Source organism: Musca autumnalis, unplaced genomic scaffold (genome assembly GCF_047663935.1).
Source record: "Musca autumnalis isolate F117 unplaced genomic scaffold, ASM4766393v1 scaffold_4, whole genome shotgun sequence".
Taxonomy (NCBI): domain Eukaryota; kingdom Metazoa; phylum Arthropoda; class Insecta; order Diptera; family Muscidae; genus Musca; species Musca autumnalis.
In genome coordinates this window covers 37,659,529-37,682,662 of record NW_027411977.1, presented here as the reverse complement: position 1 = coordinate 37,682,662, position 23,134 = coordinate 37,659,529, and the positions used below count along the sequence as shown (strand labels likewise).

The 23,134-nt window shown below is 33.1% G+C and overlaps 1 protein-coding gene across 1 annotated transcript in view; it reads left to right on the top strand.

Moving 5' to 3' along the window:
- The first annotated feature begins 9,119 nt into the window (after nucleotides 1–9,119).
- The window catches only part of ImpE1 (Ecdysone-inducible gene E1), a 118,277-nt gene continuing 104,262 nt past the window's right edge, over nucleotides 9,120–23,134 (top strand). Inside the window, exon 1 of the mRNA XM_073983097.1 lies at nucleotides 9,120–9,769. The gene's annotated coding sequence lies outside the window, so the exon portion shown is untranslated. The remainder of the gene's footprint in view (nucleotides 9,770–23,134) is intronic.

Genomic DNA, 23,134 nt, shown 5'->3' with positions numbered 1-23,134 from the left:
TCACACAAGCCTTCTGTATACTAAAGACCTCTTATAGGCAGAAACCCGCTCATTGGACTTCTATAGAGGCAAATCCTATTTCAGGTTTTCCATAGAGAAAAAATCTGTTATATTCTTCTATAGGACCTCCCTCTCACGTGTGCTCAATAGGTTAAAAAGGTACATAGAAGACCTTTGCAAAATCGCCTGTTTATACACAACCTTGGGTAGATCTCCTATGTGCAAAATACCAATCAAAGGTCGATTATTTAAAGAAACTCTATCGAAGCCAGTCTATTTAATAAAGACCCGACAAACGTTAACCACTGTTCCAGCATTCTATCTATATCAGCATCTTAACAAAAACAACAACAAAATGATAACACTCTACCTCAACTTCCATCCTCCCCCCTTCGCATTGGAGTCATATCTTATTTTAAGTTTGTGCTGTTAGTTTGGTGACTTAGGTTAGGTTTAGTTGAGTTACTATAATAAAGCCTTCTGCAAAGATGCTGCTGCCCCTGTTGTTGTTGTTGTTGTTCTTGTTGCTATTGCATTTTTGGTGTGGCTATTCGTTTGTCGTTTAGTACGAGCCAAGTGTCGAATATCTCCATAGTGGACAAGTGGATATTTAACCAAAGAACCGTTAGTTATGGCCAGTCAAGTCAAAGATATGTTCGTCTGTCTGTTCATTCGTTCGTTCATACCCAACACAAATATTTACTTTTTTCGCTTTGTTTTATTGTAGTTTAAGTTGTTGTTGTTGTTATTGTTTTCTGAAAGATGTCATGAGTTTTCTATTTCTATTTTTCAAACTATTTTCTGTGTAGAAAAAAATGAATATGTGTCCAAAACGTTTAACAGCTATTGACAGGGAAATTCTAGTTGAATGGGAGTGCGGAGAAAAAGAAGAATTAAATATAGGGAATAGTGTGTGAAGGTGTGTGCGTGTGTGTGTGGAAAGGGTTTAGGTATTTAGTCAAGGGTGTAGATGATAAGGTCTGTGATTTAAATTCTTGTCGTCGTGGTTAAAAAAAAAATAGTGGACCACAACTTCTTTCTTCGATTCCAGACAATAAATTTAAAGACCTACCCTATCCCTATCGGATGGTATGGTCGCTTCTTTCCTATGAAACTTAAAAACTGATCATTTGGTGTCAATTATGCTTGGGAGTAAACACGGTGCGTCTGAACTTACTGAGAAAAAATAGGAATAATCCAAAAACAAGAAAAAATCGCTGTAGGGATTTTTAAATAAATCGCGGTCAAAGTTATAATTTTTGGGTTTTCAGGTTTACACGAAACGGGACTAAAGAAAATGTTGTAGTAGTGAAAATTCTCTACAACATTTTCTTTAGTCTCATTTCCATAGGACTTGCCGTTTCCAAGCAAAATCGTGAAAACCCAAAAAAAAACTGAAAATGTGAAACTTGAACGCGATTTATTTAAACATTCTACCAGCGATGTTTTCAGGTTTGGGATTTTTCTCATCTATGAAAACCTCAAAAACTTCCCAGATGTAAACGGTTTTCATTTAAAGTTACTTCGGGCGAACCGTGCATGACATTACTTAATAAGGAAAAGATACAGTTAGTAAGTGCATTGTCCCAATTTGAACTGCTATATCTCAACAAGTAAAAAAGTATCAGTCGGCTTTGCCAACAGAGATATACCCCCAGCCTATGTGTATTGAAACTTTCATCTACGGACATATCGAATTTTTTGTCTTTTCAGAATTTTGTGCCACTTTTTGGACATGTGAATTTGCCGACAAAAATGTGGATTAGGATTTAAGTTCAAAAGTGGTGCGGAGGAGGTACCTAAAGGAATGGACCGACATAGTCCATTATGCAAGTGGATATTTTTTCGGGAGTCATATTTTTTTCGATAGATATAGCGCCACTAGAAATTCCAGAGGATCATCGTATAAATGTTGGACCAGTATGCCAAGAAGCATGGACTTGTCCAAGGAAAACATAATATCGCTGCATACATTTTCATAGGATCTTCGAATAGACCCTAAACTACACTTAGACATAAATGTTGAACTTTTGTGGGGGGGGGGGCTACTCTAAGGAGAGGACCGATATGGAACATTTTAGAAGTTAAACTAAATTTGGACAAAATATTAGGAGATCCAAAGTTTGGACCAAATTGGTTGACCCGTTCAAGAGATATCGTGCATACCATTTTGGTAACATTTTTTTAAATATTGGGGGAAAGTATCGGAAGTTGTAGACCGGTATTGCACATCTTCGAACTGAAAATAAGTTTGGACAAAATATGACGAAGACCAAATTTTAGACCAAATCGGTTGATCAGTTCGAGAGTTATCGTGCTCTCCAGCCACTACATATTGTGCCATAGGGTTTTTTGCATCTTTCGGGCTGTTTTCCCATGAAGTATGGACTTGCCCCTGAAAAACTTTTACCGTCGTGTTATTGAGGCAGCGAATGCAAGTTGCTTCAACAAAAATCAAATTGATTCGAGAGCAGGTCTTAAAGTGAACTTATCGAAATTTTGTATGATAGGTACCCGAAGTATTGTACCTGATCTATATGTGGTAGATACATTAGGATGTGTAAAGTATGGATTACATCGGTCACTCCCTTCAAGAGTTATCGTGCGCAAAAATTTTCCGAACATTTTCGAACTTTTGTGGGGGAGGCACCTGAAGGAATAGACCGATATGGTCCATCTTCGAACATAAACTAAGTTTGGACAAAATATTACGATAACCAAATTTTGGACCAAATCGGCTCATCCGTTCGACTGACAGACGGAAGGACATTGCTAAATCGACTCCAAATTGTCTGAAACACATTTCGTCCAAACATACTTGGGGTCTAAAACCATTATTTCGATGAGGCACATTTTGTCCGTATGAAAGTGTATATGGGAAATGTTGCCAATTATTTCATATTCCATTTCCAAAAAAATTATTTTTTTCTTTTCGCGCTGCATCAACGATTTTTGTGTACATAGTTTAAGAAAAAATTTCCAAGTACAATTCCGCCCGCGAGCAAAATTTTCGTGGTTGCGGACAAAAGTTATCGCGGTTTTACTTCTGTGTTTAAGAATAAATTGTTATAAAAACTCTAATTATTTTAATGACCACAATTGGTACTAAAAAGGTATCACGAAAGGACGTCAGTGAGTAGATTGATTAATATTTGTAAAATATTACTCAGTATTCGCAGAATATACCAAAAATTTACAAAATTTTAAATGTAATATGACTTTTTTTCAAAATAAGTGTCCATTTACCCGTCAAAAGTTACAAAAAAATAGTTCTAAATAAAAACTTCACGGGGAATCAAATGAGCCCAAAATGATACTGATCGAGATAATAGTTTGGATGTTATAACCAAACCAAGCACATACAGTTGTGTGAAAAATAATAAGGACACTTCATGACATATTTTAATAATGACCAAATTTGAAAGAAATTAATGCAGGTTATTACTAAATTATAATAGTTAATGCGTTCCAGTTTCATTAGTAATTTGTAGACGATCCTTTGTTTTCTAAAACGGCAGCACATCGCCTGGGCATTGAGTCAACCAAATTTTTGCACTCCTGTACCGTTATCGCTTCCCACGCAACTTGTATGAGTTGCCAAAGCCCGTCGTATTTTGATGGACACTTTTGCCTGATCGATCTTTTAACTTTATTCTACAAATTTTCAATCGAATCGATTTTCAATCAATCAAATCAAGGGATTGTGCTGGCCATTCTAGCAACTTAACTTAATTGTCCTGGAACCCCTTTCTTCGTGTTGCCGTAACCACTATCATTATCCGGCTGGAAGATTCATTTGAGAGTCATATCCTCTTCAGCATACGGTATCATTATTATACCCTATACCACAATGTAGAAAAGGGTATTATAAGTTTGTTTTGGTAAAAATTCATGTAACACAGCGAAATATTCGTCGGAGACCACCAATGTGGTATACCAATCTTCATATCTCGACGAGATAAAGCGATTTTGAGATGTGTGTCTGTCCGTCCGTCCGTCTGTCCATTATAAATTGTAAACACGCTCCAGACCGCAATTATGGACTGATTGTATGGAGGTCGCGTTCAGATCAGAATAGATCCCTATTCTTATTGGTGATGATCGTGAAATATTTAGCGGGTGAAATGGACCAAAAACGTAATATTTATCCAATTTTCTAGCGGCTCTGTAGGTCTCAATAATAGTCCAATCAACACATAATTTTAAATAAGGTAAGAGTATTCCACAAAGGAGAAGCTTGCAACTTGAGATGGCGATCGGATAATATTTAGAGGGTTAAATGGACCAAAACTTTTGTGTGAAAATTGTGAAAATTTTTAATATACAGCTTATATCTTAATTCCTGGAAGTGACATTTCGGACAAGTGAGATATACTTGAAAGTGGAACGCTTGACCTTTCAATTGATGCCACTTACGTTGCTGTGCATGATCAGATAACAGAGTTACAGCCTAATATATTCCGTTATTTTTTTGTTTTGTAATAATAAACTCGCTAGAAGTCGCAATTATACATCAATAGTCACGAAATTTTGCACCGGGTAAGAGTATGGGTTGAAAAGGATGCCTACAATTTTGAATGATGATCCGATATTCTTTAGCGGGTGAAATGACCATAACTTTTGTATGAAAAATATAAAAGTTTTATTTTTGGTCGATATTTTAATTCCTTGAGGACATATATATTTCGCAAAGTAGCCTAAATATGGAAATAAAACTACTGACCTTTCCTCTGATGTATATTGCCATAAAGTGTTTGCTAGATAACGGGGCTACTGCCTAATATATAATGGGTTCTGTGTAGAGAACCACATTTTTATCCCATGCTACATATTGTCTCTCCAAAAGCTTATGTAACACCACGAAATATTCGTCCTAGACCCCTTATTTGGTATGCCAAAATTCATATCTCGACGAGATAAAGCGATTTAGCGATGTGTGTCCGTCCATTAAAAATTGTAAACAAGCTTAAGGCCGCAATTATGGACCGATTGTAACGAATTTTTTAAGGAGGTTTTAGTTCGGGCCAGAGTAGAAATGATTATTTTTTGCTGATGATCGTGAAATGTTCAGGGAATGAAATGGACAAAAAACAAAATTTTAACTAATTTTGTAGCGGCTCTGTAGGTCAAAATAATAACCCGCAAAATTTTAAACAATGTTTGAGTTTATGATGAAGAAGAAGCGTACAAACCAACGTGAAGATCAGATAATACTTAGCGGGTTAAATGGACGGAAACTTTTGTGTGAAATTGGTAATAATTTCAAAAACGTAGCGGTTAAACAACGGAAGTAGTAGTACTAAATAAGTGGGTTTCATTACATTTTAGTTTATGTGTACTGAATTTTCCTTTCCTGTTACAAAAATGTCTTTGTCATGCTAAATAACTTTTTGGTTTTGGTCATAAGTATTATACATTACATCTCTGATATTTTATAATTAAATTTTCACAATCATTGAAAAGAAGTTCCGTGGAGAGCGATTGTCCAGGGATAGTGGTATAGGGTATCCCATGGTCGGCTCCGCCCGACTGTAGACTTTTCTTACTTGTTTTCAATAAATATTTATTCAAACAAAGCAAATTTAAATTTTTAAATAGAAAAAATATCAAAGGGGCTTTAGTAATCGCAGTCGTTGCGGAAACTTTTATCACCGAATCGAATTAAAACATACGTTTTTGTTATAAGGACAATATTCCGCACATGGTACTGGCGTGGTATTTTTTGGTTATAGTCCTACAATACACATTACCAAAAAAAAAAAATAAAAATAACTTGACCACCCCCCCCCCCCCCCCCAACGCCCTTGAATGTAGATAAAGCAAAATTCGTCCATTTTCTTGGGAGTTTCAAGAAAAATAAAAGAAGTACTACTATAGTTTTTTTTTAATACTGTCAACTCTGAAACGCATGTGAAAACTATTTTTTCAAACCAAAATTTATTTTTTGTTACTCAAAAATTTCCTTATTTTGGCTATAACATCCAAACTATTATCCCGATCATTATAATTTCTCATTTGACTCCCCGTGAAGTTTTTATTTAAAACTACTTTTTTGATAGTTAAATTGACCTATGCATAAAAAGTCGGATTACATTTAAAATTTTGTAAATTTTTTCTATATTCTGCGAATGCTGAGTATCATTTCAAAAATATTATGCAATCTACCCACTGACGTCCCTTCGCTATAACTTTTAGTGACAATTGTGCTCATTAAAATAATTAGCGTTGTTATAATAATTTATTCTTAAAAGTAGAAGTAAACCCGCGATAACTTTTGTCCGCAACAACCAAAAATTTGCTCGCGAGCGGATTTGTACCGGGAAATTTTTTTTCTTAACCTATGTACCAAAAATCATTGATGTAACCCAAAAAAATGTGCCTCATCGAAAAAATGGGTTTAGACACACGGTAAATATTCCTTTTACACAATTTGGAGCCGTTTTAGCCATGTCCATCAATCGATTCGGTCCAAAATTTGGCTCTCATAATATTTTGTTCAAACATAGATCAAGTTCGAAGATCCAGTCCCCCTACTAAAGTTCAAATTGTTCGCAAAATGCTTTGCACATCGTAATACTTCTACCAGACATAGATCAGATTCGAACAAGGACTATATCGAGCCACTCCTTCGGGAACCTCTCTCACAAATTTTCGAAATATTGCAGTTTAAGACTTGCTGTCGAATAGCTTTCTCTCCACCATAATATGGAGGGTATAATTAAATTTGTCATTTCGTTTGTAACACATCGAAATATTCATCAGAGACCCTATAAAGTATATTTATTCTTCATCAGGGTAAAATTTTAAGTCGATATAACTATGTCCGTCTGTCCGTCTGTTAAGATCAAGATACAGATCGCAATTTTCATTATAGAGCTATGCAATTTGGTTTAGAAGTTTCTATTACTCCTAGGTGGTTGGAATTGCAGATGGGCTATATCGGTCCATGTTTCGATATAGCCCCCATAAAACGGTACCACTCGATTTTCGGTATTTTGAAGGTTTTAGCCTCATTATCCCACCGACTTGGCTGAAATTTGTACTTAGTCTTCGTTGGGGGTACACAACTTTCGCCCAGAAATTTGTTGGTATAGGTCCATGCTTTCATATAGCCCCCATAGAACAGTGCCTCCCCGTTTTCGGTGTTTTGAAGGTTGTGACTACTATAATCTACCAAAATGGCTGTAATTTGGTATTTGCTCTTCATTTGGAATATTAAACAGTCCATATCAAATTTTTCGGTATAGGTCCAGGCCTTCATATAGCCCCCATAGAACGTACCTCCCGATTTTCGGTATTTTGATGGTTGTGGCCTCAATATTTCACAGAAATGGGTGAAATTTGGTATTTGATACTCATTTGGGGTATTAAACGTTCCGATTTTTGGTATTTTGAAGTTTTTAGTCTCATTATCACACCGAAATGGTTGAAATTTGGTACTTAGTCTTCGGTCATATAACCACCATAGAACGGTACCTCCCGATTTTAGGTATTTTGAAGGTTGTGGCCAATGCAACCCACCGAAATGGCTGAAATTTTGTATTTAGTCTTTGTTGGAGGTAAAAGCCCTCCCGATTTTCGTAATTCTGAAGGTTATGACGTCAATATCCCACCGAAAGACTGAAATCTGTTATTTAGTCTTCCATGGAGTTATAAAATATTCCAAAAGAGAATTATCAGTATAGGTCCGAGGGTTCCTATATCCCCCATAGAAGCGTGCCTCCTGATTTTCGGTATTTTGAAGGTTTTACCGAAATATCAGAAATTTGGTATTTAGTCTTCTATGAGACTAAAAACTTTCCGCCAGTAATTTGTAGGTGTAGATCGACGTTTTGATCGACGGTCCAGATCGACGGTCCAGATTGTGAAGTTCTTAAGATATGACGCTTTTAACAGCCATGATTTGCACATATAAGCCACTTATAACTCTCCTATATCGATTCCAATTAAATAAATTAATTTCGAATAATATAAATCTCTATTCTTTGCCGTTTCTTTAGGTCAAGAGAACCTCACAAGAAAATAAAGAGCATTTCTCTTCCGTATCACAAACATTTGCTTCAAAAGAAAGCTGCTGCTGATATAAGCAATTACATATTATGAAAATAATCGAAGAAAATTGTGGACATTCCACTTACTCTTTCTTGAGGATAACCGAAGCTCTTAATTTCCTCCAGCAGCCTAATTATGGTAATGCCACAGCACAGGAATAGAGAAGCAGCCAGTAAAACAACAACTCAATTCCGATAGCCAGATAACAGAGAGTGCAAGTAGCTGGCAAGGCAAGTGCAGCAACAGCTGCTGATCTTGCTGCTGTTGCTGCTATAAATTTAACATTATTGCCGGTAATGTTGTTGGATCTACAACTTCCTAATACTGAGGCAACAACAAGTGTTGTCTGCAAAGTTATCCCCGACAACAACAAGACTTGGCACAAACTCGGTGGCATTCAGCGACTAAAACGTAATGCAACCATAGACCAACCAACCAACAGCTATTCCAAGATTAGGTCCATTTGGACCTGTTACATATGTGAATGAAAATGTTGTTGCTGTTAGTGTCTGCTGTAACATGTTCGACATTGGCACTGGCTTGAACATTGGTGGGGGCTGATCATGGTAGTTGGAATGAACTGCACCACCAAACAAAAACAAAAACAACAGCAACAGTCACATAACATTGAAGCTTGGCTTCAACCAACAACCTGTGAGCCAGCTAGCCAGTCAGCCTGCCTGCCAGCGAACAAACCCATTCAGCCTTTTGTGCTGTGCTATGCCGCTTTGGATGCTTTCTTACATTTCTTTTTGGTGTATCTTTTTCAACGTCTTTGCTTTCGTTGACGTTGACGTCAACGCCTATTTAACAACATGATCGCTTGGCTGGCTGGCTGTCTTGCTGGGTCGAATGTTTGAGTATGTGTGAGATCTTGCCTTGTTTACATGCCAGCTAGCTAGCCCAGACAGACAGACAGTAAGCTCTGCTTATGTTAAGTTACTGTTGTCCGCTTCTCAGGCTTTATGTTTTTGAATGGTGTGCTGGCGGCGTTGACTTTGTGGCATTTCTCTGCCATTGACTGGCTTTCGGAAAATGTTTAACCATGACCATGGCTTTTTGCTGATGTTCTTAAGTCCGTTGTAGGTCTGCTTCTCTTCAGTTAGTGGCTGACCATCGTTTCGTGCAGACGTGTTTTGGTGGCACAAATAAAAACCAGAAGAAGATAAGACTCAGAAAAAAAAAACTAAAATACTTAAGTTCAAATATTTAAAAAAATAATTCAAAGTGCAACTAAAAAAATTAAATTTATTAAAAATATTATTAAAAAAATAAACCAAAAACATATAAAGAATTTATTATCAAACTTCCACCATAATATACGGATTTGAAATCTCCCACAAATTTGGATACATCATTGATTTGTTTTTTTGCTTAACTTTGTGTAAACTTTGCAAAGGCCAGTGTGTGTCTGTAACCGCGTCTCTCATTGTGTCTGTGTGCATTCTATACCCTGTACTGTTTTAAATTCATTGCCTGGTTCCTCTGGGAACCTGAACTTTTGAAGAAGTTTCCAATTGTCTGTTTGTTTTGGAAAGAAGACATATAACAAAACGACTACGGCGACGAAGAAGAAGCTGTTGCAGAATAAAACCAAGCCAAACCAAGAATACATACAATACAAAACATAACTTCGTACATACATACTTACTACCTGTAATCCCGGAGTGAGACAGTGAAGAGCTATAAAAGCCGAATGTTTTAACGGATAAAAAAAGTAAATATTAAATAAAAATTATAAGTGTTTAAAAAATAATTAATCAAGAAATATTTAGAAGAAAGAAAATACTAACGAAATTGTGCTTGTAAAAATTGATATTTTTGTTCAAAAATATATATCTACCAACATACATAAACACATTAAAGAACACCAGATGTAACAGGTGAAATTGTGACAAATTGCATATTCAGGATAATTGTGTGCCAAAATTAATAGAAAAATGCTGAAAACTTTTTAAAGGAATTTTGATATTCCACCAATTAATTTGAAACTCAACGCAACTAAATTTTCAAAAATTCGTAAGATAATTAATTCATATTATATTGATTATTGTTTAGCATTCAAACATAAGGAATAGTTAAACAAAAAATTAAAAAAAAAAAATTAGAAAATATAAGAAGACAAAGGATCATCATAGATCTTAAAATTATATAAAAAATCGCACATACTTCGAAAAGGGGCAGCAATCTTTGCGAATGGATCTTTTTAATTTAAAAAACATGTTTTGCTAAGAAAATCAGAAAACTAGAAACTAGTCTACAAAATTAAGTTCTAAGCAATCAGACATTTCTTGCAAAGGAAAAACATATAAGAAATATAGTTTCCTCGTTTTTTATTTAAAATTTCGAGACCTGTCTATTTTGTTCTTTAACAGCCTAGAAAGTTGTTCCCCACAGAATAAAAAGCATATTTTAGAAATCTATAATATCTCCAACATTTTGAAAATGACATGTATTTATCATTTTCTTCTGGCATTCTGAAGTTGATAACAAGTAATCCATGGATAGCAATATAATATTTTCAAAAACCAGTCAGAATGGTGTTGGATCGAGGATGAACGGTTTTCTGGGTTTCAACATGTCATATGAATATTTAGGTCAACCCTTACCGGGTTGGGTACATCCTCTAGAAACACCAACAATTTAAATCTGGATTTGATTTGATTAGAAGCTTTGTCGAGGTATTGCCCTTGTGATCCCGATTAAAATATGGAAAGTCTTTTTTCTTTTTTTTTGCAATTTTATACATCTTTAGGCAGGAGTCAGTCATTTTTTTGTTAGACTTCGAGAAAAGCAATTTTTTTTCACAACTGTTAGAGATAACATTTAATCTTTAAAAATATGTCAAATATAGGGAACTATAAAAACTTGGATCTATATGGCCAATTTCCTTCAAGGGTGTTTTTATCAATTCTACACTCATCCGATTAGATGCAAATTCTGTGCCAAATTTGATAAAAATGCCTTTAAGCTCTAAATAAATAAATTAATTATACCCTCAGCCTTTATTTATTTTGGTTTTCGTAATATTTTGTCCAAACTTAGTTTAAGTTCGAAGATGAGCAATATCGGTCCACTACTTCCGGTACCTCCCCCACAGAAGGGAGTAACCGATTTGGTCCATACTTTGCACGTCGTGAAATTTCTACCAGACTTAGATAAGGTTTCAATATGGACTCAATCGGCCCACTCCTTCGGGTACCTCCCACACAAAATTTCGGATAAGTTCAGTTTAGGACCTGCTCTCGAATCGCTTTGATTTTTGTTGCAGCAACTTGTATTCACTTCCCCCCATACGACGGTACAAGCTTCATCAGGGGCAAGTCCATACTTCCTGAAAAAATGGCCGGAAAGGTGCAAAAAGCCACTATGACACCTTGTGTACTGGTTGGAGCGCAATATAACTCTCGAACGGATCTGTCGATTCGGTCCAAAATTTGGCCTTCGTAATATTTTATCAATGACCGATGTAATCCATACTTTGCACATCCTAATATATCTACCAGATATAGATCAGGTTCGAATATGTACTATATTTGTCTACTCCTTCTGGTACCTCTCACACAAAATTTCGAATAAGTTCACTTTAAGACCTGCTCGCGAATCACTTTGATCTTTGTTGAAGCGATTTGCATTCGCTACCTCCATTACGACGGTAAAAGTTTTTTCAGGGTCCGGTCCATATTTCTTGAGAAAACATCCCGAAAGGTGTAAAAAGCCCTATGTCACCATATGTGGCTCTCGAACTGTTCTACCGATTTGGTGCAACATTTGGTCTTCGTCATATTTTATCCAAACTTAGTTTCATGGGGGCAATACCGGTCCCCAACTTCCGGTACTTTTCCCCAATATTTAAAAAATGTCACTAAAATGTTAGGACGATATCACTTGAATGGTGCAACCAATTAATTTGGTCCAAACTTTGGATCTCCTAATATTTTGTCAAAATTTAGTTTTACTTCTGAAATGGCCCATATCGGTCCTCCCTAAGGGTACCTCCCCCACAAAAGTTCAACATTTGTGTTAATTCCTAATCCACATTTTTGTCAAGTTCAAATGTTGAAAAAGGGCCATAAAATTCTGAAGAGACGCTAAATACATTTTGTCTGTCCGTAGATAAAAGCTTCAATTCACACTGAAAAAATTTCAGTCGGCTTTGCCGACAGAGGTATACCCTCACCTCTGTCGGCAAAGCCGACTGAAATTTTTTGTCTCAGAAGTATGCATGTATATCATGTTGGAATATGGCTTATATGGGTCACCTCGTCTTCCTGAAATAATAGACCAACAAATCCTACGGTGACCAGAAGATAAAAAATGAGTGGTGGTCATTATATAGATCAAAAGGAATACCTTCCAAAATTAGATCCAGTTCCAAGATGGACTGTGGCTTCTGCACATTTTTGTGAAGACGAAAAAATACGTTTTATTGTTCTTATTCATACTATACTAAATATCCAAATTCAATTTTTTATATTCTTTGCGTATGTGATTTATTTTTCCTGTAGTCGCACAAAATTAAAAAATTGTTCCACAAAAGTCCCCCTAAAAACATTTTTAAAAATTTGCGCTTTAATGGTCTGAAAATCTCTTTAAAAATGTTAAAAAATCCCTGATTTTTTTTTTTTTTTTTTTTTTTTTTTGAAAGTCGCTTTTTTGGTCTGAAAACCCAAGCTTGGTTGGTCGGATATTCCTTAAAAAATATTTTTAAAATTTCACGCTTTGTTAGCCTCAAAGTCCCTTAAAACAATATTTTTTTTTTAAATTTACGCTTTGTTGACAAAAGTCACCCAAATATTTTTAAAAATCTACGATTTGCTGGTCTAAAAGTGCTCCAAAAAAATGGTTTTACAAATCTACGCTTTGTAGAAAAATGTTTTTAGAAATCTACGTTTTGTAGTTCTGAAAGATCTATCAGAAATATTTTTAAAATTCCACGATTTGTAGTTCTGAAAGTATCATCAAAAATATTTTTAAAATTCCACGATTTGTAGTTCTGAAAGTCTCATCAAAAATATTTTCAAAAATCCACGCTTTGTTGTTCTGAAAGTCCCCTAAAAAATATAGTTAAAAATTCAAGCTTTGTTGTTCTGAAAGATCCATCAGAAATATTTTTAAAAAACAACTCTTTGTTGATCTGAAAGCCCCCCAAAACCTATTTTAAAAATCCAAGCTTTGTTGGTCCCTCAAAACTGTTTTTTAAAAATCCAAGCTTTTTTGGTCTGGAAGTCCCTCAAAAGTATTTTTAGAAATCCAAGCTTTGTTGGTTTGAAAGTCCCTCAAAACTAATTTCTAAAATCCAAGCTTTGTAGGTCTGGAAGTCCCTCGAAATAATTTTTAAAAGACTACGCTTTTTAGGTCTTAAAGTCGTTAAAAAAATGTTTAAAAATCCAGGCTTTTTTGGTCTAAAATTCCCCAAAAAATATTTTTAAAAACCCTTGCATTGTTGGTGCAAAAGTCTACCAAAATATATTGTGCAAAATCGACGCTTTGTTGGTTTGAAGGTCCCACCAAAAATATTTTTAAAATTCCACGCTGTTTGCTATGAAAGTCCTTCAAAAAAACTTTAAAAAATCAACGCTTTATTGCGCTGAAAGTATAATCAAAATTATTGTTAATAATCCACGCTTTTTAAATACCCACGCTTTGTTGGTCTGAAAGTCCCCCAAAAAATATTAATAAAAATTCAGGGTTTGTGGTTCTAAAAATCGTTCAATAATATTTTTAACAAGTAAGAACAGACTATAGTCGGACGGGGCCGACCATGTGATACCCTATACCACTATCCCTGTGCACTAGCTTTCCGGGCTAGCTGTTATAAGATGTGCATTAGAAATTTTACCAATTTTCACACAAAAGTTTTGATCAATTTAACCCGCTAAATATTATCCGATCATACCGTTGACTTGCACGCTACTTCTTCATCTCAAACCAAAACTACGTTTAAAATTTCGCGCCGATCGGACTATTATTGCGACCTACAGAGCGGCTACAAAATCGAGCAAAAATTTTGTTTTTGGTCCATTTCATCCCTTTAACATTTCACGATCATCGCCAAAAACTAATCAGTTCTATTCTGGTCCAAACCCGACCTCCATACTAAATTTCGTGACAATCGGTCCATAATTGCGGCCTCTAGCTTGATTACAATTTTTAATGGACGGACAGACGGACGGACGGACGGACGGACACACATCGCTAAATCGCTTTATCTCGTCGAGATATGAAGTTTGGTATACCACATGAGGGGTCTACGACGAATATTTCGCGGCGTTACATGAATTTTTGGGAAAACAAACTTATTATACCCTTTTCCACATTGTGGTATAGGGTATAAAAATCCAAGCTGAATGTCCTGCAAAAAATATTTTTAAAAACCACGCTTTTATGTTTTCAAAATCCGTAAACAAATTTTTGAAAAGTCCACGATTTGTTGGTACAAAGTCCCCCAAAAAACATGTTTGAAATTTTCGTTTTACGCTTTGAAAATCATCCTTAAATATTTTTTTAAAATCCATGATTTTCAGGAGTGAAAATCCACCTAATTGTTTTTAAATTCACGCTTCATTGGTCTGAAAGCCTCACCAAAAATATTTGTTTTTAAATCCAAGCTCTGTTGGTTTGAAAGTTTTCAAAAAAAAATCACGATGCACAGTGTCCGATTTTCCAAAAAACCTGGACAAAAATCGAAAAAAAAAATTATCAATTTACACTAAAAAGGGTCAGATATTGTTTATAGGATCCCAGTGTGTGTAGTTATGAAAAAATATATACATTTCTTGTTTAATAAGTGGGTATAAAAGCAGGTCGAAGTGACCCTATTTGGATTTTTTTTATTTAAGTTGTTTATAAATCTATGATAATATGCAAAATAAACAACGGTTATTAAATATTTTCTTTTTGTGATTGTAATGAAAGGTATGAGAAACGTATTTAAGATGTTCAGTGTCGCCAATGAATTGTGCGTTCTTTAATAATTGATGTCCGTACTTGTTATTTTTTTTTTTCAAGATCAATTTTCACAATAAATTATGAAAATAGTTGTGAGTAGGATCGAGTTGGGCCGTGTAATTTAACATTTCATAAAAAAGGAAGGGTTTTTTACCAATTTCCATCGAAACATCCTGCACATATTTGCACTTTTCGTTTTTATGTGATATTTTGTCTTGCAGGTATATACAGATTTTCTTTTATTCAGAATGTCAGAATATAGTATATGGTCACTTTCTGGCGTTTGGGCATAATTTAGAGTTTTGCTATATTTTAAGACCTATAGTAAAATTTTATGGCGAACAAATTTCTGGAATATTTTGCTCTGATCCGACCACATTTTATAGGAGATTTTAAAGATTTGTGGAAAAAGGGACCAAAAGGACCCCTTTTATGACTCGCACGAGGGTTAATTTTTTTAAGACAAATATTCCTTGCACTCTTGTCAGTAAAGTTGCCAAAGACATTATACACCTAAAGTGCAAGGATTCCAAGTGATCTTAACTCAAATATTTCCAAAACTGTAGAAATTGTGGAAGCTTGCACCCCTATTTTAGTTTCTTGATTTTTTGGCAAAATTGATACCGATATTTCCTTGGTATGTAATGCAAATAGAGATTTCATTTCTTTGGTGACTTATAGTGAAATTATGTGAGAAAATCTTTTTTTTTGTGTTTGACGCCGCCTGAGGGTTAAATAATATCAAAAATGTAATCAGCGGCCCGAAAAACATAAGAACCAAAGGTTAGGTCAAAATCCATTCATTTTTAGAGTTTTGGCCAGGTTTTTCAGAAAATCGGACACTGTGCGATGGTTTGAAAATGTTTCAAATATTTTTTTAGTCCACGTCTTGATGTTCCAAATATTTTTATTCTGAAACTCACCTATTAAACTGCTGCAATTTTGTGTTCTCATTATAGATATCAATTCTGTTTCTATGAAAATGTGAAATGAAAACTTTTATAAAGGAGAAAACTGTCAAATGACAAAAAATTATAAAGAAAATATTTGTATTTATTATGACCGTGTTGTTATTATTTTTGCTTTGATGTGTATATTTGTATACCGGGCTGTATCGGAAATATTTTTCGTTTCAAATTTTCATAGAACGGGAATCCATCCCCTATTCTGTCCAATACAAAGCCTTCCTAAAAAAAACTCTGTGGGAGAGTTTGTGTCAAAAGTTTGAATAATATTTATCAAATAAATATGAATGAAATAAGAGTTTTAATTTATTCATAAAATATTAATCATTCACAAAATGATTAAGATGTCTTCTAAATACCTTTCGGAAGTAGCCAAAATTCAAACAAATAACCATGAATTCTTGAAAATTTAAATGTTTCGATTAAATCAGTTTGACCAGAGGCGAGCAAATATTCTAACATCAACATTTCAAAGCCTTTCATAAGGTACGATATATTTTTTCTTATGTACAGAAAAAATGTTTATTTTTGAGTATTAAAAATAATTTGAATATTATGTTTAATAAAAAGACACACAATTGAAAAAAAAATTGAAAAAATATCGATCTATGTTTATAAGAAATTCTAGAGTGTTCGATTGTAACAAAGAAATTATTTACATAATTTCACAGTTCCCACAAAAAAGTGGAGACTAGGAATGTGTATCTCCAAATTTAATATAAAAACAAAGTATTATTCATCTTCCCGTGTTATTTTTATTACAAAATATTTTTGCATTTTGTTTTGTCTTGCTTGAAGATTTTATCCCACCCATAACTTACTTTCGCTTCTGACGTTTAACAATGTGCGACTCATATCAAAGAAATATCTGGCGAAAACGTTATGAATTCTTTATTCTAATATTGTATAATAAAAGAGAATTTGTCATCCCAATGAATGAGTAAACACTTTCACTTTATAGTTCGAACATTTGGTGATGTTTAGAATATGGTTTTGTTGAAAAATAAGCAGATGTGAGTAATATGCTACGTTTGAAAAAAAATATAAAAATGTAAGGGCCAAACTGTTTAGTGGATCTACATTTATTTTGGCGCAAAATATTGAAAAGAATTATTATTTTTTTAATTCTATGGTCACCAAAAGTCTTAAAGTTTAATACTGTTTACATTACTTTGTATTGGGTTAATCGGACCACGTGGCTCTCAAATTTTTGATGGATTTACACTCAACAAAAGAAATCATTACTAGAATCCCCCCTAAGTCAACAATACCTAATTGCCATTACTCACCAATAAACTTGACCTTCCTGCCTTCAATACGACGAAATGTAATCACTTCAATCACTCTTCAGCTATGTTACCACCAACATTACGACTTAATATTCTGAACATTCTTTGATTTAGGATATTAAACCACATGAAGTTGAAAGTATAAAACAAAACAAACAAAAAAAGATTATAGAATAATGCATTGATATAATCAAACGCTATAACAGAATACTAAGTGAGGTGAGTGCAGCAGATAGATAGGCAACTTACAACATTCAATGGTTGCAGCAATTGCACTTGCAACAACAATTACCATTGCATTTATACATACAGCACGCATAAAATATATACTATGTCTGAGTGTGTGTGTTTTGCTTTGTAATATTATTTTATAAATAATGTTGAGCATAAAAATGAACGGTGTTTGTCTTACGCCCCATGAATTTGAAAATATGCACAGCAGACCAGGCAGCAAGAGGAGGGGAAGACTAGAATTTTTCTTCCAGACCTCAAAATGCTAAGAGTAACAGCATATTGTTGGATCTTCTTCCTTTGCTAGTTATCACTCTTTTTTTGAAGTCTTGTTATGGGGTCTCATGTTCCAGTTGCTATTGCTGCTGCTGGTTAGCTCGCCGGCCTGGCTTCCCATATAATAAATTGTTGCAATAATGTATTTTGTTTGTTTTGCTGTTTGTTGTGCTGTAGGTCTTTCGGTCGCTGGGTCGTTTGTCAGCAGCGCCTAGATAAGGCAAATAATGGTTCTTCTTCTGTTAACTAACCAGACTGGGCGGCTGACTGACTGAATGCCTGCCTACCTGGCTAGTTGGTTAGTTGTTTCTTTGGCACCTATGTAAGGAGTCAAGCCACTAAATTGAAATGATCATTTAAAAAGAAGTCTAGTAAAAGAACAAGAAGAGGCAGAAGTGTCAGTAGTCCATTGGCTGATGTTTACTTTTTCTTCACTTTACCGTGGCACTCACTCGGTTAATGTTGTTGCTAATATTCCTGTTGTCAGTTAATGTTGCTGTTTTGCTTAATGTCTTTGAAGATTTATGTTATGGCCTTAACACAAAGTTCCCTGTTATGTTCCTTGACCAGACAGACAGCTAGCCACACAACATCTATTAAAGAATTGGCTAAAAATAGTTGAGACTTTGCGAGATCTATTTATAATTTGTGTCAGGATCATAACCCATAATGCCCTTTGGTTTTTCTTAGCCTTTTTCTTCTTCTTGTCAATCCTTGTCCTTGTAAGACTTCTGCTGTTCCTCTATGCATAAACACTAATGGAGAAGCTGTCATTTATTTATGACACCCATGAATGACTGAAAGGTTCCTTGGTTTGTTAATTGTTAATCATAAAATAGGCATCATGTTTAGATGGCTTGTCAGTTTAACATATTTGACTGTTTTTTTTTTTTTCCTTTGAGATGGATGAATGATTAGGTCACTGAAGGCTATGTTTTTTATATTTATTAATTAATTTTTAGAGGCCTAAACTCCCGGGGGATGCTAATTACAAAATTGAAATGTGGAAATTGAAAAACTGCGAGACTTAAATGACAGCTTTCGATTAGTCACATGCCAATTCTGATATTAAAACTAGAAGAGCGCAAAAAATTAATGATTCAAAATTGGCATTCAATTATTCCTTTGAGATGTAGCTGGACGACAAGGTGGCTAAAGATTGTAGACTGCAAGTAGTCCATGCAGGCCTGAAAATCCACTAATTTCTTATATCTTTCAAATTATTTTTTAAAATAATTTTAAAATATTTTAAAACAATTTCTTAAATATTTTTTGATTTTTCAAAATAGTCTGGCTTAAACCCATTGTTGGTGTTTTAAAATTTAAAACAACTAATTTATTATTGGAGAAGGTTTGGCATTGTTCGCCAAGGGGTAAGGCAGGGAAGACTAGTTTCGATCCTCGCCAACCTTCTCCACTAATAAATTAGTTGTTTTAAATATTAAAACAACAACAATGGAGCCACACTATTTTGAAAAATCAAAATTGTAACAGCTATCCCAAGAAAAAAACGCCACCAATGTTCTATTAAATGTTTTTTTAATATTTAAATATTATATGATATTGTTGAAAATATATTGTTTTTTAACATTTTATTTTTTTAACATTTTTAAAACTTTTGTTTCAAATATTTTTCAACATTTTTTTAACATTTTAATTTTCATTAGAAATATTTTTTTGAAAATTTTAAATATTTTTTTTTTAATAGAAGGTTTGGCGTTTGCTATTTGAGAGGACGACTTCCATTTTGGTTTTCAAAATAGTCAGGCTTAATCCCACAGTCGTTGTTTTAAAATTTTATTAAAACAACTTTAATTTATTATTGGAAAAAGTTTGCGATGTTTACCACGCGGTAAAGCAGGAAAGACTACAGTTTTGGATCTCGCCACAGATCCTCATCAGTTCCCTTGTTTCTTGTTTTTCGACAAGAAACTTTTTATAACCAAATAACAATTGCTCGCTCAAATAGATATGTGTGCAAAGAAACACTTTAATCGAGAATTTCCTTGGCACAACCGAAATCCGAGCAACTTTACTTGCAAAAAAAAAAAAAAACAATTCTTTTCCACTTTTTTAACGTTTTGCCAATATTTTTTATTATTTTTTTTTAATTTTTAAAAAATCTACGCTTTGTAAATTGAAAGTTCGACACAAAATATTTTATTAAATAGTTTTTTGTTTTATATCAACGGTTTGTAGGTCTGAAAATAAACCAAAACTATTTTATAAAGTTGTGTTTTAAAATACTTTTTAAAAAAGATTTATGAAATATATATGTTTTTGATATATTCTTTAATATTTTTTATAGTGATATTTTATTTATTTTGTTTTAAGTTTTAAAGGTATTTCTTAAAATATTTTTAAAAAAAATATTTAAACTTAATTTTTAAATACTATTTTATTTTTACTACTTTATTATTTTATTTTATAATAATTTGAAAATTATATGAAATATATTTCAGATAATAGTAGTATGTCTAAAATATATATCATACCTTTTTCAAATTGTTTTAAAATATTATAATTTTTTAAATATTTTATAATAATAGTTTTGAATGAATATCTAAAAAATATACATATATTAAATTTTTTAGATATTCATTCAAAGGATATTTTAAAATATATTTTTAATATTTTAAATGTATCTTTTGAATATTTTAAATATTTATTTAAATACGTTTATGTTATTATCTAAAATACATTTGAAATTGTTTTAAAATGTTTTTTTTTTAATTTTTCAATATCTTGTTAAATATTGAAATGTTCTTTTAGATATTTTTTGAAATCAACATTAAACGGAGATCAGAGAAACCCAATTTTTTTCTAAATATTTTTTGAAATAATTTTTGAAATGCCTTTTTAAAATATTTGTTAAATATTTTTTTAATATTTTAAATGTATTTTTAAAAATATTTTTAATATATTTTTCGAATTGTTCTAAAATATTTTAATATTTTTTTTTTAATTTTTCAATATGTTGTTAATTATTGAAAAGTTTTTCATATCGAAAGTTCACCAAATATATTTGATATTTCATAATATTTTTCTTAAAATCAACGCTTAACGTAGGTCTGAAAATCCACTAAAAATGTTTTTTAACATAATTTATAAAACATTTTTAAAATTATATAAATACAATTTTATTCAAAATATTTTTTTTTAAATATTTGTTAAATATTTTAAATGTATTTTTTAAAATATTTTTAATAAAATTTTTAATCATTTTTAAATAATTCTCTACTATTATCTAAATCATATTTTAAACATTTTTTTAAATTGTTTTAAAATATTTTAATTTTTAAATAATTTTGAAATATTTTGTTTATTGTTTGTTTTTTAAGAGTTCATACTATCCTTGAAAATCAGCTAATTTTTTTTTTTAAATAATTATTAGAATATTTTAAATCACTTTTTAAAATATTTTTAGTATATTTTAAAACCTTTTTAATATATTTCAAAACATTTCTATTTCAAATATTTTTTAAAATATTTTTTGTTTTTTAAAAAATGAACGGTTTGTTGCGATTTTTTCAAAATATTTTTCAAATATTTTTCAATGGTTTTGTATTTGAAACATCTTTTTAAATATTTTTAAAAATCGTTCTATTAATTTATCTAACCATTTGTATATACGAATTGATGTCCGTTATTAAATTCCAAATTTTCCTATAGTTCGGCTTTCTATATATATATTTTCTAATTTTTTATACCCTCAGCATTTATGCTAACGAGGGTATATTCACTTTCATACGGACAAAATGTGCCTCATCGAAATAATAGTTCTAGACCCCAAGTATGTTTGGACGAAATGTGTTTCAGACAATTTGGAGTCGATTGAGCAATGTCCGACCGTCTGTCTGTCTGTCTGTCTGGCTGGCTGGAGCGCACGATAACACTCGAACGGATTAACCGATTCGGTCCAAAATTTGGCTTTCGCAATATTTCGTCCAAACTTAGTTTAAGTTCGAAGATGGGTTATATCGGTCCACTCCTTCCGGTACCTCCCCCACAAAAGTCTGAAAATGTTCGGAAAAATTGTGCGCCCGATTACTCTTGAAGGGAGTAACCGATTTGGTCCAAACTTTGCACATCGTGAAATTTCTGCTAGACTTAGATGAGGCTCCAATATGGACTCAATCGGTTCACTCCACACAAAACCTCGGAGAAGTACAGTTTAGGACCTGTTCTTGAATCGCTCCGTTTTTTGTTGTAGCAACTTGTAGTCACTTCCCCCCATACGACGGTACAAGTTTCATCAGGGGCAGGTCCATACTTCCTGAGAAAATAGCCTGAAATGAACAAAAAAAACCCTGTGACGCCGTGTGTAGTTGTTAAAGCTCAAGATAACTCTCGAAAGGATCTGCCGATTCGGCCCATAATGTGGTCTTCGTAATATTTTGTGAAAATATAGTTTAAATTCAAATATATACCATATCGGTCCTCTCCTTCAGGTACCTCCCCCACAAACGTTCAAAAATGTTCGGAAAAATTGTGCGCACTATAACTCTTGAAGGGAGTGACCGATTTGGTCCATACTTTACACATCGTAATATATATACCAGATATAGATCATGTCCGAATATGGACTGTATTTGTCCACTCCTTCGGGTACCTCCCACACAAAATTTCGGATAAATTCACTTTAAAACCTGCTCTCGAATCACTTTGATTTTCTATGAAGCAACCTGCATTCGCTGTCTCTATTACGGCGGTAAAATCTTTATCAGGGGCAAGTCCATACTTCTTGACCAAACATCCCGAAAAGTGTAAAAAATCCCTATGGCACCATATGTAGTGGCTGGAGCGCATGGAAACTCTCGAAGCTTTAAGCTTTTATCCTAGTCCATATTTTTGTAGGGAAGTTCATACGCCCAAAATTTTGAAACCCCCTAAATACATGTGTTTTTTCGAGAAAAAAGTATTTTAATTCACACAGGCTGAGGGTATATCTCTGTCGGCAAAGCCGACTGATACTTTTTTACTTATTTTTTAAATATTTTTATAATTTTTTTTTAAATATTCAAATATTTCTTAAAATAATCAAATATTTGATAGAATATTTGTCAAAATATTTTTTAAATGTTTTTTGTTAATATTTTTAAATTTGTTTAAATTTTAAAGACATATTTTTAATCTTCAAATATTTTTAACTATTTATAGAAATCTACGATTTTAAGGACTGCAAATTCACTAAAAATATTAATAAAAATACTTTTAAACGCTTTGTTTTTGTGAAAATTACCCCAAAATATTTTTAAAAATCCATGCTTTGTTGTTGTGAAGATCACCCCAATTTTTTCTAAATCCATGCTTTGTTGTTGTGAAGATCACCCCAATTTTTTTTTAAATCCACGTTTTGTTGTTGTGAAG